Source organism: Papaver somniferum, chromosome 1 (assembly GCF_003573695.1).
Source record: "Papaver somniferum cultivar HN1 chromosome 1, ASM357369v1, whole genome shotgun sequence".
NCBI lineage: Eukaryota > Viridiplantae > Streptophyta > Magnoliopsida > Ranunculales > Papaveraceae > Papaver > Papaver somniferum.
Genome location: NC_039358.1, coordinates 130,291 through 144,265, shown reverse-complemented (window position 1 = coordinate 144,265; position 13,975 = coordinate 130,291). Strand labels below are relative to the sequence as shown.

General features: G+C 36.0%; 1 long non-coding RNA gene across 1 annotated transcript; it reads right to left on the bottom strand.

Annotated features, from left to right (window-relative positions):
* Positions 1 to 3,039: 3,039 nt before the first annotated feature.
* Positions 3,040 to 3,932, bottom strand: LOC113324709. Its single transcript, XR_003347944.1, has 4 exons — positions 3,819 to 3,932; positions 3,669 to 3,733; positions 3,486 to 3,584; positions 3,040 to 3,083 (listed from the first exon to the last, which is right to left on the bottom strand). It is a non-coding gene; the product is annotated as an uncharacterized LOC113324709 (long non-coding RNA).
* Between the last annotated feature and the right edge of the window lie 10,043 nt (positions 3,933 to 13,975).

Sequence of the window (13,975 nt, the reverse complement as noted above, 5' to 3'; positions counted from 1 at the left end):
GAGATGTTTTTCCAGATACAAAGGAAGTTTCCTTGGGGCTTACGACTAATGATGGTAGCGCTTTACGTCCTACAAATGTTTTTGTCTGCAATTGGGAAAGTGGTCGGGATATGTGCTTGGATGTGACTGGGGTCTCGCCTTTTTCTGTTAGGGGGTCCGGACCTTTCATCCCGGCTTAGCTTTGAGCAATGCTATTACACGCAAAAAGAAAAAAAAATACTTGGATAAGTGTTTGGCTCAAGGTTATGGATTTGGCACCCTGGCTTTCACGACGTTTGGAGAGCTTGGTGAGGATACAGTTGGTTTACTCAAGAGGCTGCATAATCATCTGTCTAGGTTTGATGTTCGTGCAAAGAAATGTAATTTCTTTTTTCACATATTAGGGAATGCGATTAAGCCACCTTAAAGAGGCTCGAGGCCAGCTCCTCGTTAGGATTCCAACTAATTTCTTGTCGTCTGATGATGCACTTGATATTTAAATCTAAATTGGAATTATTATTTTAGGGAATATTTCAAGAAAATAAAAACAGAGATTATGTAAGATAAACACAAGATTTATTAGGAATTTTATAACTATCAATAAATGTTTTTATTTATAATATATTAGTTTTTCTTTATCGACAAACTTGGAAGATGTTATAAATGGCTTACTAGAGGTAAGAAAGGAAGAGCTCAAAGAGCTTACAAACCCAGCTGCTTGACAAGAGCCGAAACGGTAAGCCTAAAAAAACTAAAAAGAAAATAAACTAAATTACGAAGAAGCTATCCCAACTCCCCATTACAATATCTAGACTAAAACCTTTTAATTCATTTGCGTTTCTCTTCCAAAGGTAGACTTGGATTATAACTTGCTCAATAACCCCTTGAATATCCGCATTATCATCGTCAGAAATAATTTTATTCCTAAAGTTCCAAATGGACCACTACAAGAAAAGTTGGATTAAGCGACCACGCATTTTTGGTTGGAAAAGCCCATATTGAGTCGCTCTAACCCTTAAAGCGACTTAATTTGGCTCTCGCTCTCGAGTTGCAAAAGGTGGGATTTGTACAAGTCTATAGCAGTTAGGCAATCGCTTTAGTAATCAAGCAACTATCATGTAGCGTCTGTTTTCTTAATTGCTTCATGGCTAGACCGACCTTCCTAGAGCAAGCAAAATAGTGATCGCTTTAAAGCTAGACCAACCAAAATACAACAAGTAAAACGCTGATCACTTCATAGATAAACCAACGATAATAGAGCAAGTAACGCCGATCGCTTCATAGATAGATCAACCATAATAGAGCAAGTGAAATGCCTGAAGTTAGTTGCTTACATTGTTGAGCTACCAAATTTTTTGCCCTGAAGTTGGTTGCTTACATTTTTGAGCTACCGAAGTTGGTTGCTTACATTTTTGAGCTACCAAACTTTTTGCCTTGAAGTTAGTTGCTTACATTTTTGAGCTACCAAACTTTTTGCCCGCTACATCTGTTGTTCTGGTGCCGGGACTATCTGGCCGATTTCAATTTTGATAATCAAATTGAAATTAAAATTAAAATTGATACTAAAACAAATTATGAACCAAATTAAAAACTAAATCAAGTTTTATTATATCACATAGATCAATTTACATCATTTCTTTAAAAAAGACAATCTTTACAGGAACAAAAAGATTAAAAATACAAACTAATCATTTCTTAAAAAAATGATGATTACAATTTCCTTAATTTTGAAACAAAAGATGAACACTCCTTCGACTTTGTAGCACCAAGCTCATAATAAGAGATTCATACTGCCATCATTTTTGTGTTTAAGTTCCTCTCTGATCATAGATGCAGTTAGAGGATACTTGGTAATTAACACCTATGTAAATGCCAAGATATTCAAGCAAGTTAGTTTTCACGAGAAACACAAAGAGATGAGATTGATACTATGAACTTAACAAACTGCAGAAAAAAAATGAACCAGAATAACAAAAAGCGAAATGCACAGGTAGTTCTTACATATAGGTTTGAGAAACTTTTCATTGTTAGGTTGAAACTGCAAAGTTTAAGGATCATTATCAATTAAGCCAACATACAAAACAACCTAAGACCGCAAGATGTCTAAATCTGAAATGAGTAACAACTTAAAATGTAAGGGTCAAATGACTACATGTCCAATAAGGAACAACAAACACGGGAGACAGACTCGCTATAAAAATACCCAATATACTGTCTAGTAGCATTTTAGAGGCCATACTAACCATTCTGCAACACCGAAAAAGGCATAATTGTGCCCTTTCAATTTGCACTCTCGTCTCATCTGCATCAACATGTATTCAATAAAACATCAAAAATCACCAGTAAATTCATTCACAAGCACATGGGAAAAAAATCTCAAATGGAATCAATAGTAATTCAGACAAACTGTACGGATTTTCATTATATATACAGGACAGTTTTTTTTGTAACAGATGTTTTTGATAATCATTTTTGAGAAATCAGAAAACCATGTAGTAGGTAGTCAAGACCATGTTCTGTAAAGTGATAACTATTTCCATTCACCAAAATCACTCTGTAACCCTATATGCAAAAGTACTAGTTTAATTGGATTACAATCTAACCCCCATACTTTATGTTCATTGAAACTGGAATGGAAAAATCTCAATCAAAATAAACTAAATGAATATCAGTTGGTTCTCTGGATCAATATGAATATCTTTCAAAACTGATAATAGAACTACTACAGCTTAGAAGAAAAAACCTACTTCTACAACTGTTTTATGTTCCAAATCTACGGTCTCCTGCTCTCCGAATCTAGGAATTATAAACCTGCAAAATAGAAGACGTCATCTCGAATTTTAGAAGGTTTAAGCCAATGATCATTAATTCTTCAATTATTGTATATTCCCAGTGAGAAAATTACCTCTTCTCATTTACCGTGGGGTCGATTGTCCCAGTGTACACATAAAGCTTAAAAATTTCATGAATAAAAACATTTATTCAGTCTGGAAGGAAGAGAATTACGCAGAATTACAGTAACACATAAAACAAGTGACTAAATTTTACCTAGGAAAATTCTCTCTTAGCTTCTGAAGAGCTGGAGGAGCATCTAAGATCAATATCTGAGAAGTACACATAGTCAGCAATAATAACTAAATATAAGAGATACAAATATTTGACATTTTATATATTATCATGCATACGATAGAAATCCTAGTGAGCGACAATCATTTTGATGGGTGTTCAAGATATCTAAACAGCATCATGCAATCTTGACTAATCACTTTCCACACCACAAACACCAGAACAATAAAACAAGAATCGAATCTCTTTGCACATACACAATATGAAGCTAAAGAATCATATCCTGAACGCATAAACTTGTCATAACAATAAACTATCATCAAGCATGCGGTCCTAACCCAAACCATGGTGGATAAGAGGCTTCTTAAAGCCACAGTAATTTATATTAACCGGAAATACACGATATAATATCATCAGTGGCAAAAAAAAACCACAATTACCTAAACAAAAAGACTTGAATTGAATCCCTTGAGCTCTTCAATCCTGCACCAATTGATATCTTTCAGATACTTGAGAGCACCTTCGTCACGCTCTGTGATCTACATTCCGGAAAGAGTAAATTAAACCGACAATTATGGAATCTTATTCCAACAAGGAGAAAAATGGCTAATAATATCACTTACCTCCTCCATTAAAACTTCATTTGTCTTCACAGCATTGAGCCAAAAATCAGGAACACCCTTCTCTACTGCAAATACACAATCTAGTTAAGATAATTCAAGCATTGTTTGGAAATTGAAAAACTCGAACAAAGATTAAAGTATATCTTATACCTTCTGCATCTTTAGTACTTTTCTGAAAAACTCGAACAAAGATTAGTACTCAATTTTCTCACAAACTCTCAATCTTGTTCTTCTCAGTAAAACCCCTAATAATTTACAGCAGATAACATCCTTTTTCTCGCTGAAACTCCGTTCAAATCCAATTAGAGACTCAACCAATTTCTTTCCTCGGTTGAACGGTGCCCACCATTTCTTCAAAACCTCTATTAATTCGAACCCATCTTCTACAAATCATGGATAGAAACTTTGAGTTTCTTCTAGCATAACTTCTTCATTTAATCTCATCATCTCCGAATCCATCACAAATTCCTATTTCTGCAATACCAATTTCCTTCTCCAGCAGCTCCAACATCAACTCAGTTCAGAACCCTAATTCCTATTTCCCATCACAAATTCATTCTCGAGTTCATCTTCAAAAAATCAACAAAACCCATCACATATCGAACCATCAACTCCTCTCTGTGAATTCAATTTCATCAAAAACCTAACTTATTCTCCTCCAAACCAAACTTTTTTCTAGCAGAAGCAACACATCGATCTTCAATTGCAGCGAGATCCCATTCTTCCTGTTGCTTTCCCATGCTCAACTGCAAACCACCAGCGTTTTTGAGTCACCTACAATTCCATCCATAATCTGCAGTATCATTTTCATCTACAACTGCAATGGTTTCTCAATACTGCTCCAGAGCAACACAAATTCATCCAGTTATCACCAGCAATCTTCAACAATCAGCTTCTCCGAAAACTTCATGAATCTCTCAAACCCATTAAACCCTAAATCGGTGTTTAATGAAATCTCATAAATCCCCATCATCAAACTCTCACTGCTACCTCTTCCAGATTCAACCCAAAAAACCATTTCGAATCAGACCTTTTTGTCCTCAAGAAGACCAACTCATTATTTCAACCTCAACAGAGATCAATTTCTGCATCCTCTTCTTCCCTGGCCCTCTATTCATCATCCAACCTCAATTAACAAATACCCATCTTCTATTCAACAGCAGCAGGTTCATTACCGTCTTCAATTAATTGTTTATTCTTCCAATTCGTAAACACCCTATCTTTGATTCAGTTGTATTCCGCAATCTAAAACAGCAAAATCCCCCTTTTCTTCTTGGTTGGAACATAGATCCAGATTTAAACCAAAACCCTAATCAACCACCATCAGTGGTTCGAATAAAACTTTATCTATCTTTTTCTCCCTCGATCTCTTGTTTTCTCTCTAGATCTCTTTTTCTTTCTCTCGGCAAAAGATTACAGGGGTGGTATCTGTGGAGGAGAGGAAGGGGGAGAAGAGGAAGAAAGAGAGCTCGAGTGATTGAGAGGGTTTGGTGAATAAACAAACGCTTCTCGCAAAAAAAAGTGTGGATCCGAATGAAAATGATCGACGGACTCTGTTTCGTTTGATCCACTCATACGGATTGAGAAAAGATCTTGACGGTTAAGATTGTATTTTTGATGCTCATACGGATTAAAAAACATTTGTGTTTCTTTTGTGTTAATACGAACTCATGTATCGGTTTAATTATCAACCTTTAACATGAAAAACAAATCCAAAAAAAATATAAATAAATTTAGAACATTATTTTCGACATTCTGATATAAAAAATTCCAAAAAATGTATAAGAATGAATCGGTAAAATGAAAAATGAGTTCGATAATTGGTGTGTTTCTTTGTGCTTTCCCTTTGTGTTTTTGTGCTTTCTTTTTGTGCTTCGGGTTTGAATTTCGACTAGTCATGAAGTAATTTTTACAAGTCATACAGGTCATGTAGTAGCTTTAGTTCACACTGGTAAACTCAGGTTATAAGATTACTAGAGATGGACCACGAAATTCATGATGGTTCGGACTTCACACTAGTACATTCTTACATAGTTTCCGACTTATAGTAGTCTACTCCCGGCCAGGTTTCGACCTTGGATCCACTTTCTTTTTCGAAGTCGCCGGAAAAAGGTTTTATCCGTTATATATTAATGTTATCCAATTTCTCTCGGCCTCACTCAATTTCTCTTAGATTCCCATTGGTTTAATTATAAGGTTACCAATTAATTCAAATCAAATTTCCATCCACTTCATTTAATTTTATTTGTTACCGGTCAACCAAATTTGGTTGCCGCATTCATTTTCAATCAGATATATCGATTTTCTTCTAATTATTCATCATTTTAACCGTAGCGTCGATTGACTATAGTCAATTTCACATGTTATCAATCAATTTTATTCAATATCACTCGACATCACTCGATTGCTCCTGGAGTCAATGGGTTTATATGGTTAACTATTAAATCAAATCGAATTTTCATTTAGTACAATTAATTTCTTTTTTTATCTGTCAGTTTTACTTTATGTCGGTCGACCTCACCCACTTTCTCTTGTATTACATCGGCTTCTCATGTTATTGATAATTTTAGCCGAATGTCCATATTCTTTAGTCAATTTCACATGTTATATATTAACCTTATCCAACATCGCTCGCTCCACACGATTTTCCTTGGATTCCATGGGTATAATTTTATTATTGCCTATTAATTTCAAACGAATTTCACCCGTTATTAATCAATTTTATTCAATAGTTACTCGATTTTTCTTGGATTCCATGTGTTTTATGGTTGACTATTAAGTCAGCTCAGATATCCATTTAGTTCACTTGATTTATCCGAGACCAAAAATTTCACCTTGGCCAAGCTGATTTCTATTTTTCACCGAGATGAGAACTGATGCGCTAAACGGCATAATTGACCAAGTTCCACAGATTTTTTGACCGGAGGAATTATCGATATAGTTTTAAATTTTCAAGGTTTCGGTAAACCAGTTAAGACAGTAGTAGCCAGAAAAATGACCGAGCGGACTGGGATCGGTTTCAAACGCAACCGATCCATCAACAGTTCAGTGGCAGTTTTGAAATCGAAAACCAAGGTGTATGCGGTTTGGTCAATGGTTTTGCCTAAAAACAGGACCGACGGGCTATTGTGCACCCCTATAGTAAACTAAGATAACAACCATGATCTGTATGACACTAATCTAACCAATAAGAAACTAAAATTAGATCATTATCGGTTTCAAATGGATACTTCCAAAACTGACTAATTTTTTGAACATGTGGTGGCCGCTTAAACTTGGTCGCTCAAAGAGGTTGTACCAACGGATTAATTTTTTAGTTGCTAGGAGTCGGTGCCTCAAAGTGAATATCCACCTGAGCAATTTTCAAGCTGCTATAGATGACTTGAAAGAGTGATGTAGCGAGCAAACACATTCGGTCGTGGCTAGATATTAGATGACACAGGTTTATAGCCGCCAAACTTTATGGAAGTTGCAACTTTGGATGCTTAAACCCTTAAGGTGACTAAAATTATGGGCTCTTGCTGGGATTTTGGTCGCTTAAGCCAAGTTTTCTTGTAGTGGACCAACAAATGGAGGCAGGAATAAAAGGCCAAAACAACTTCCCAATTGGATGAAGCAAATGTGATCTCCACCCCTTGATAATGAGATATATACAATTAGGTAAAGCACCGATGAAGCGAACGGCGTCCTCTAAATATTTCCAAATTTGTAACTGTAGTCGCAGGAAATCCTACACTACACCCCTCATGTGATTTCATTGTTGATCAACTCATTTTTATGTTTACACACTTAATTTTATTGATTAATTTTTGAATGTTCTTACAAGAAAGATAAAGAAGTCAAGAATGATCTCTGCTTTGGACTTTCTCTCTCCTATTTAATTGATTCTTACTCAAAAAGATCTCTCTCCCTCTTTACAACTCGAATGACTATTTATAAGGAAATACATAGTGGATGACAACTAATCTGTCCTTTATTTTCGGATGTGGTTTGCGACATTCTCGCAACCTTACAAATGTTAATATCGCAATCTCTCTAATTTTCGCAAGACTATCACATTTTTCTCATGATCCTTGCTGACGTCATTTCCGAAATTGTTCTGCGACGCTATTGTGCAATACCATTGATAATTTCGCTGAGACATAATTGTTGCGAGATTCTGATCCTACATCTTGCCTCTTCTCATATCTTCTCTCCAAAGTAGAGAATGATGTGAGAAATGCCGCAACTGCTTATCTATTCATATTCCACATTTATCACACGTACTCTCTCTTCCATTTATTTCTTGACACGTCTTCTGTAACCGCCACCTTTCAACCGCTCACGTCTCTTCGTCTTAATGGTGTTTATTTCTTCGAGAAGTAAATTTTCTTTATATACTCTTCTCCCTCCCGCTTTCCACTTTTCTTTTTACTTTCTCTTCTATTTTTATTCTCTCATCTCTGCAACTCTGTCATTCTTCTGCAAATTCTGCTGCTGTAATTTTTCTTCCTTCAATTATTTTACTTTCTATACATCCTCATACTCTATATTCAATCATAGCTCCAAGTGGTCATAGATATGAGCAGAATCTACAAGATTTCCAAAAAGATCTTGCTAATAAAGCTCTTACACTCTCCCCCATTCCTGTTGTGAATGCCAAATCAATTCTTTCTGTCAAGCTTTTCTCCAATCAAAATTGTGATGATCAATCAATCATAATTTAGCTAGGTCAAATTCTCGCAGGTCTCCCTATTCCTCTTTATAACTCAGACATTCTTTTATTTTATGAAATTCTCGCTCATCCGGGGTTTTCGCGAGCCATTTTCCAACTAAGTGGGGACTGCATCCGTCTGATGCTAGAGTTCGCTAATCGTGGTGCTGGTAGAGGATCTCTTTATTCCAAAGAACTTAGGGATCCAAAATTCGCATACCTAGAGATAGTTGCTGAGATATATACAGTGGAGAATTTCTTTGAAAACTACGAACTTATCTCCATGAAGAAAGAGAATACTCGATGGGGTATTCGATTAAGAAGAAAAGATAACATTGATGAAGCCAAAATTCTTATGCAAGATATTGACTGGCATTCTAGTAAAAACATAACTCCTCGCCAATCCAAAGATGATAAATGGTGTGTGTTTCCTTTAATGCTAAAGGGTCCTTACATTGCTGGATCAAACGTTCTTCCTGCGAATCTCGCTGCATATCAACCTTGGGTTTTCTCCTGGCCCGAGAAGGAGAAAGAGGTATACTTCTCCCCTTTAACTCATTTTATACTTCTTTATTGATTTTTACTATTCTGTTCGCTAACTCTTGCGATATTCCGCAGATCCAAAAACTAAAAGATAGTTATAACAGGACTGGGAAATCTAGTACTCTGTTAGCTCTTCGCTCATACACAGATGAGATAAGAAATTTTCTTTTATGACTTTAAATAGTACTGTTACTTTTATGCTTCCATTTCTTATTTCTATCTGTGTGTGAAGGTTATTGCTGAAGTAGAAGAATCTGTTGATGCTGCGAAGATTGGTGATAAAGGTAAAGGTACTCTTCGCAGGGAAAAATCAACTGGTCCTCCTCCAAAGAAAAGAAAAGTTCGTTCTCCTTCTCCTTCAAATGTTCTTCCTAACGAAGGTCCTGAAAATGATAAGGGTGATGAAGATAACGATGATCTTTCTGCAACTGAAGATTCTCCACCTGAATCTTCTATGGCTAAGCTTTCTGGCCTCTTTTTTGATTCTCTACAAGGGATGGGAGATAACCAATTCGCAAATACCTGCAAAGCTCTCGCTACCCTTTGTGATGTCCCTTCACTGGATTGTGATAACTCTCTTCGCGGAGTTTCTAGATCAGTGACTCCCGACTTCTTGCATTCTCTCAATAGTCTGGTATACTTTTATCTTTTTAATTTTTCATTATTATAACTCAAAGACTCTTTCTATATTAATTTTTTTTTATTTTCGCAGGCTGGAAAAGCTTCTTTTGTTGTTGCCTCAGATCTAGAGAGAAGACGCGAAAATCTTGAAAAGAATAATCTTCAATTTCACAAAAAGAATGAGGACTTGGAAGCTGAAGTTAAAAGTATTCGCGAGAAAAATAGGCAATTAGAAATTGATTCTTCCTCATATAAGAATAAAATTTCTAGTCTTTAACAAGCCAATAATCAGCTTTACGGTATGTTGCTTTTCTCTTTATTCATTCATCCTGTTGTTTTATCTTATTTAAATAATCCTTTTTGCAGACATGTATGGCCTTTATGATGAAGCTACCCTTCTTCGCTCATTTCCTAATGCCTTGGATAATGATACCCTTCTTGAACGCCTTAACAATTATTTAAATAGCTTCTCAAATGATAGAATTTCATCTCTTTCTCTAAATGAACTTAGATCGAAATTTCGCCTCTTAGAGATTGATCATAGATCCAGTTTAGGCTTAGCCAACAGATTTAAGCGTCTCCTTATTGATTCCAAAGAGAAAACCAATGAATTAAGAACCAAAATTAGCGGTCTCATAGATGATAAGGATTGTATCTCTGATCAAGGCGCCAAGGCTTTAGCGAAATTTCAAGAGGCTCTCCTTGAAGTTCAAATTGAGCGAGATGAAGCTAATCGCAAGAATATTGTACTCTGCGAAAGGGAAAATCAAATTCGTTCTCGTCTTCTCATAAGTAGTGAGGATGAATTTGTATGGGCTGCGAAAATTTTAGATGATGCTAGAAAAGATTTAGGCATAAATGTTAGTCTCCAAGTTGAACATACAGCCTTGATTAGAGACATGATTTCTGACAGAGAAGGTTGCTAATTGCTCTTCTTTACTAATCTTTTGATTGCCTTTTGTTCGCAGATTCTGAGAATAAATATCGTGAAAAGATTGAAGAACTTGAAGCTGAAAAGAAGGAACTCGCAAAGAATCTTTCTTCTCGCAACGACAAGTATTCTAGATTGAAGAATCAAATCATAATCACTATTGAGAATTTTAAGAATGACGCTATGCATTTTCTCAATCAAACCATCCAGATGGTTTCTGATGATCATAATATCCCTCATTCTGATTATCCTTGTCTTTTAGAAGAAATCCCACAAAATACTCCCAGTTTGATTATCTCTAATAGTGAAGCTAACGATGAAGAGTCTGATAGTGATAGAAGTTCTGATGGTGATAAAGATTCTGACGCAGATGAAGAAGGAAACAAGTCTGGTGAAGATAATGAGGATTAACCAAGAAATATTCTTTACTTCTTTCTTTGATTCTTTGTAATACTTGTACACTTATTTCTTCTTTCTGTATATTTGCGTTTCTTCCATTTTAACCTGCATGAATGAAAAAAATTCTTCTTTGCAATATAATTAATCAATATAATTATTAATTCTTGAATTTTTGAGTAAATATCTCATATGAAGATAAATAATATTTTCTAATTTCATACATTCCCATACTTGCCTCCGTTATTTAAATCTAAATGAGAGATTTCATATAACTTTTCTTAATGTATAATTTCGCAGCCTTTTGCGAAGTGATTTTTGTTTCTTTTCAAAATCTCATTCCTGTGTGGTCTTATTTGCATTCCTAATTAAAGGTCTTATTATGCCACATTTTGTCATTGCGACAAAATCGCAGGACGTCCTTGCATTTTCATGCAAAAACCCATTGATCTTGCCTTAACTTTTTCTTTTGTATTATGGCCTCTTCAGGAATGTTGCGACAATATGACAGGCCTAAATATTCTTGCGATAATAAAGCCCCATGACATTGTCGTCGTGCGACGAAATCGCAGGACGTCTTCGCATTTTCATGCGAAAATCCATTGATCTCGCCTTATCTTTTTCTTTTGTATTATTGCCTCTTCAGGATTGTTGCACAAATATGAAAAGCCTTAATATCCTTGCGAATAAAAAGCCTCATGACATTTGCGTCTTAAGACACTTATCAGCTCCCTAATGGAGGGTGCCGCCCTTATCTCCCCCCTGGTTGCCCCTTCAAGGAGGCGTACTTCTACCATACAAGGTTAGCTCCTCCCATCCAGTCTTAACAACAACCAGTTGTTTTCGCAGCCTCTTATCCCTTTTATCTGTAGGGTTTATGGTTACGAGACTGCACCCTAAGTGGGGTTTTCTTCAGGCCGAGTGCAGTATAAGCCAAGACTTGTCAAGAATGGAAAGGACGCTTCAAACGCCCTCGGCACCCTTGACTCAACCGTGTACCTCGGCGCCTTGATCAGATTCTGCACTCCTTGAGAGAGTCCTTATTACCTTAGTCGCCCAACCTAAGTCATATGCTTAAGTTGAGAATCCAAGGTGCCTCTCCCAGATGGGCTTTATTGACCCCAAATCTCCATGACTCAGGTTCCGGTGGCGGTGTAGCATTTCTGAGCCATGTAACAGGTACCCCCTAATATGACGTACTTTAGGTCTTACATTTGCCTCTTGCGAAATTTTATTCGCGAACTAGGGTGTACGCCATAAAGGTTCGCCTCTTTCTCTTTTGTCATTCTTTTCTGATTATTTTTGTAAAATTCATTATCACTGCGAGAGTCTCGCAATTCATAATATTGTATCTGAATTTCGCAATCTCAATTTTGTTGTTCAATCAAATGTATTTTTGAGAATTTTACTTATTGCGAGATTATCGCAGCAACTTAATCATTCATACATTTCTTGCTTTTATTACTTTTTCCCTCCTCTGCTTTTTTATGATTTTTTTCTACTGCTTCCTTGGTAATGGTATGTTCATCCTTTTTATCCTGAGCTAGCATTGATTTTGTAACATCTCTTCTCCTTTATTTTCGATTGTATCCACCATCAACTTCTCACTTCTTTGTACATCCTTGATTTTGTGTCGCCAGTTTTCCTTCTTGTTTATTCTTCCTTCGCAAGATTCTATCTCAGTTTCGTAACATTTGTTTCCTTCAACCCAATCTCCCTTTATGATTCCTACACCATTGGGGTGAGGGAATTTGATGAATTGATGGAAAGTTGAAGCTACACCTAGAATCCCATGTAGCCAAGGTCGACCAATTAACGCATTGTAGGGTGATTATACATCAACAACACAGAATGAGATTTTAGAAGATATTCCCTTCAATGGAATTTGCATAGTAACATCCCCTTTAGGCTTGTTAGCAGTACCATTAAAACCATAAATCTTATATGTTGATGGTATAAGATCATCATCTCTTCCACCCATGGTTTTATAAGTATGATAAAATAAGATGTTCACAAAAATGATTTGTTTCTGCCATTCCTCTAATCGCGAGATTTTCGCAATATTCATAATTTCTCTTCCATTATTATCTCTTGCGAACACTCTACTAAAAATATTAATATGAAAATCTTCAATTGTCTTATATGAATGTACGATAGAGTGACAGAATAGATTTTTTGCTTTGGCACCAACTTCTATGAAGAATGTTTCTTTCTTTTTCATCGTATTCACTTTGTGATGTTCTGGCGGGGGTGGTAATGGTTGAGGTTGCGGATGCCCTACCATAAAGTCGTTTAGTTTTCCTTGATATATCATTCTCAAAATAATTCTCTTTACATTTCTGCAATCGTTTGTGGTATGTCCATGAAAATGATGATAAGAACAAAATTCATGACTTCTGTGATTTGGAGGTGGTTCCGTTCCCATATTCCATGGTGTTGGTATATTCTCTATCAGGATTATAGCTTCCTATATCTTCTCCACACTTTCATTTAGAGGTGGCATCTTGATTTCTTCCCATACTACCTTGTGACCTCCTTGTTCTCTATTAAAGTTTGGTCTTTGACCTCCATAAGTTTCTTGCGGTTGATCGAGTCTTTGAATCTTGTTATTTCCTCCACGACTATAAAAATTTCTTTTTCTTTCATACTCTTCTTGATCTCGACTCCCCATAGCTACCAACTTCTGCTGATTGTTACCTGTCACCTTTTCTTGTTGTACTTGTGAAGTATTCGCCACTGTGTTTATCAGCTTGGGTAATAAGCTTGCATTCGCTTTTTGTGAGCTGGTGTTCGCAACTGGATATGATTCCATTTCATTTTGTCTTTCCTCTAAAGAAATGTATTCTTCTTGAAGTTCTCGCAATTCAGTCATTGTAATCGTATTCTTGACTCTGAAAATTTGGACATACAACAGGTTTATTGCAAACATAGCATTGATAAATGATAACATAAATGAATTTTATATGAGTAATTATTAGTCTGAGATAATGATGACAATCTCATTTTTTTGCAATTGTCAGAAGTCTATGTAAGGGTATGTCCAGTTTAATGGATCCCAAACAGGTACACACAACTCTCTTTGTCTCTAAGAGGCAAAGCTGGTACCTTGGGCCTTATACTAAA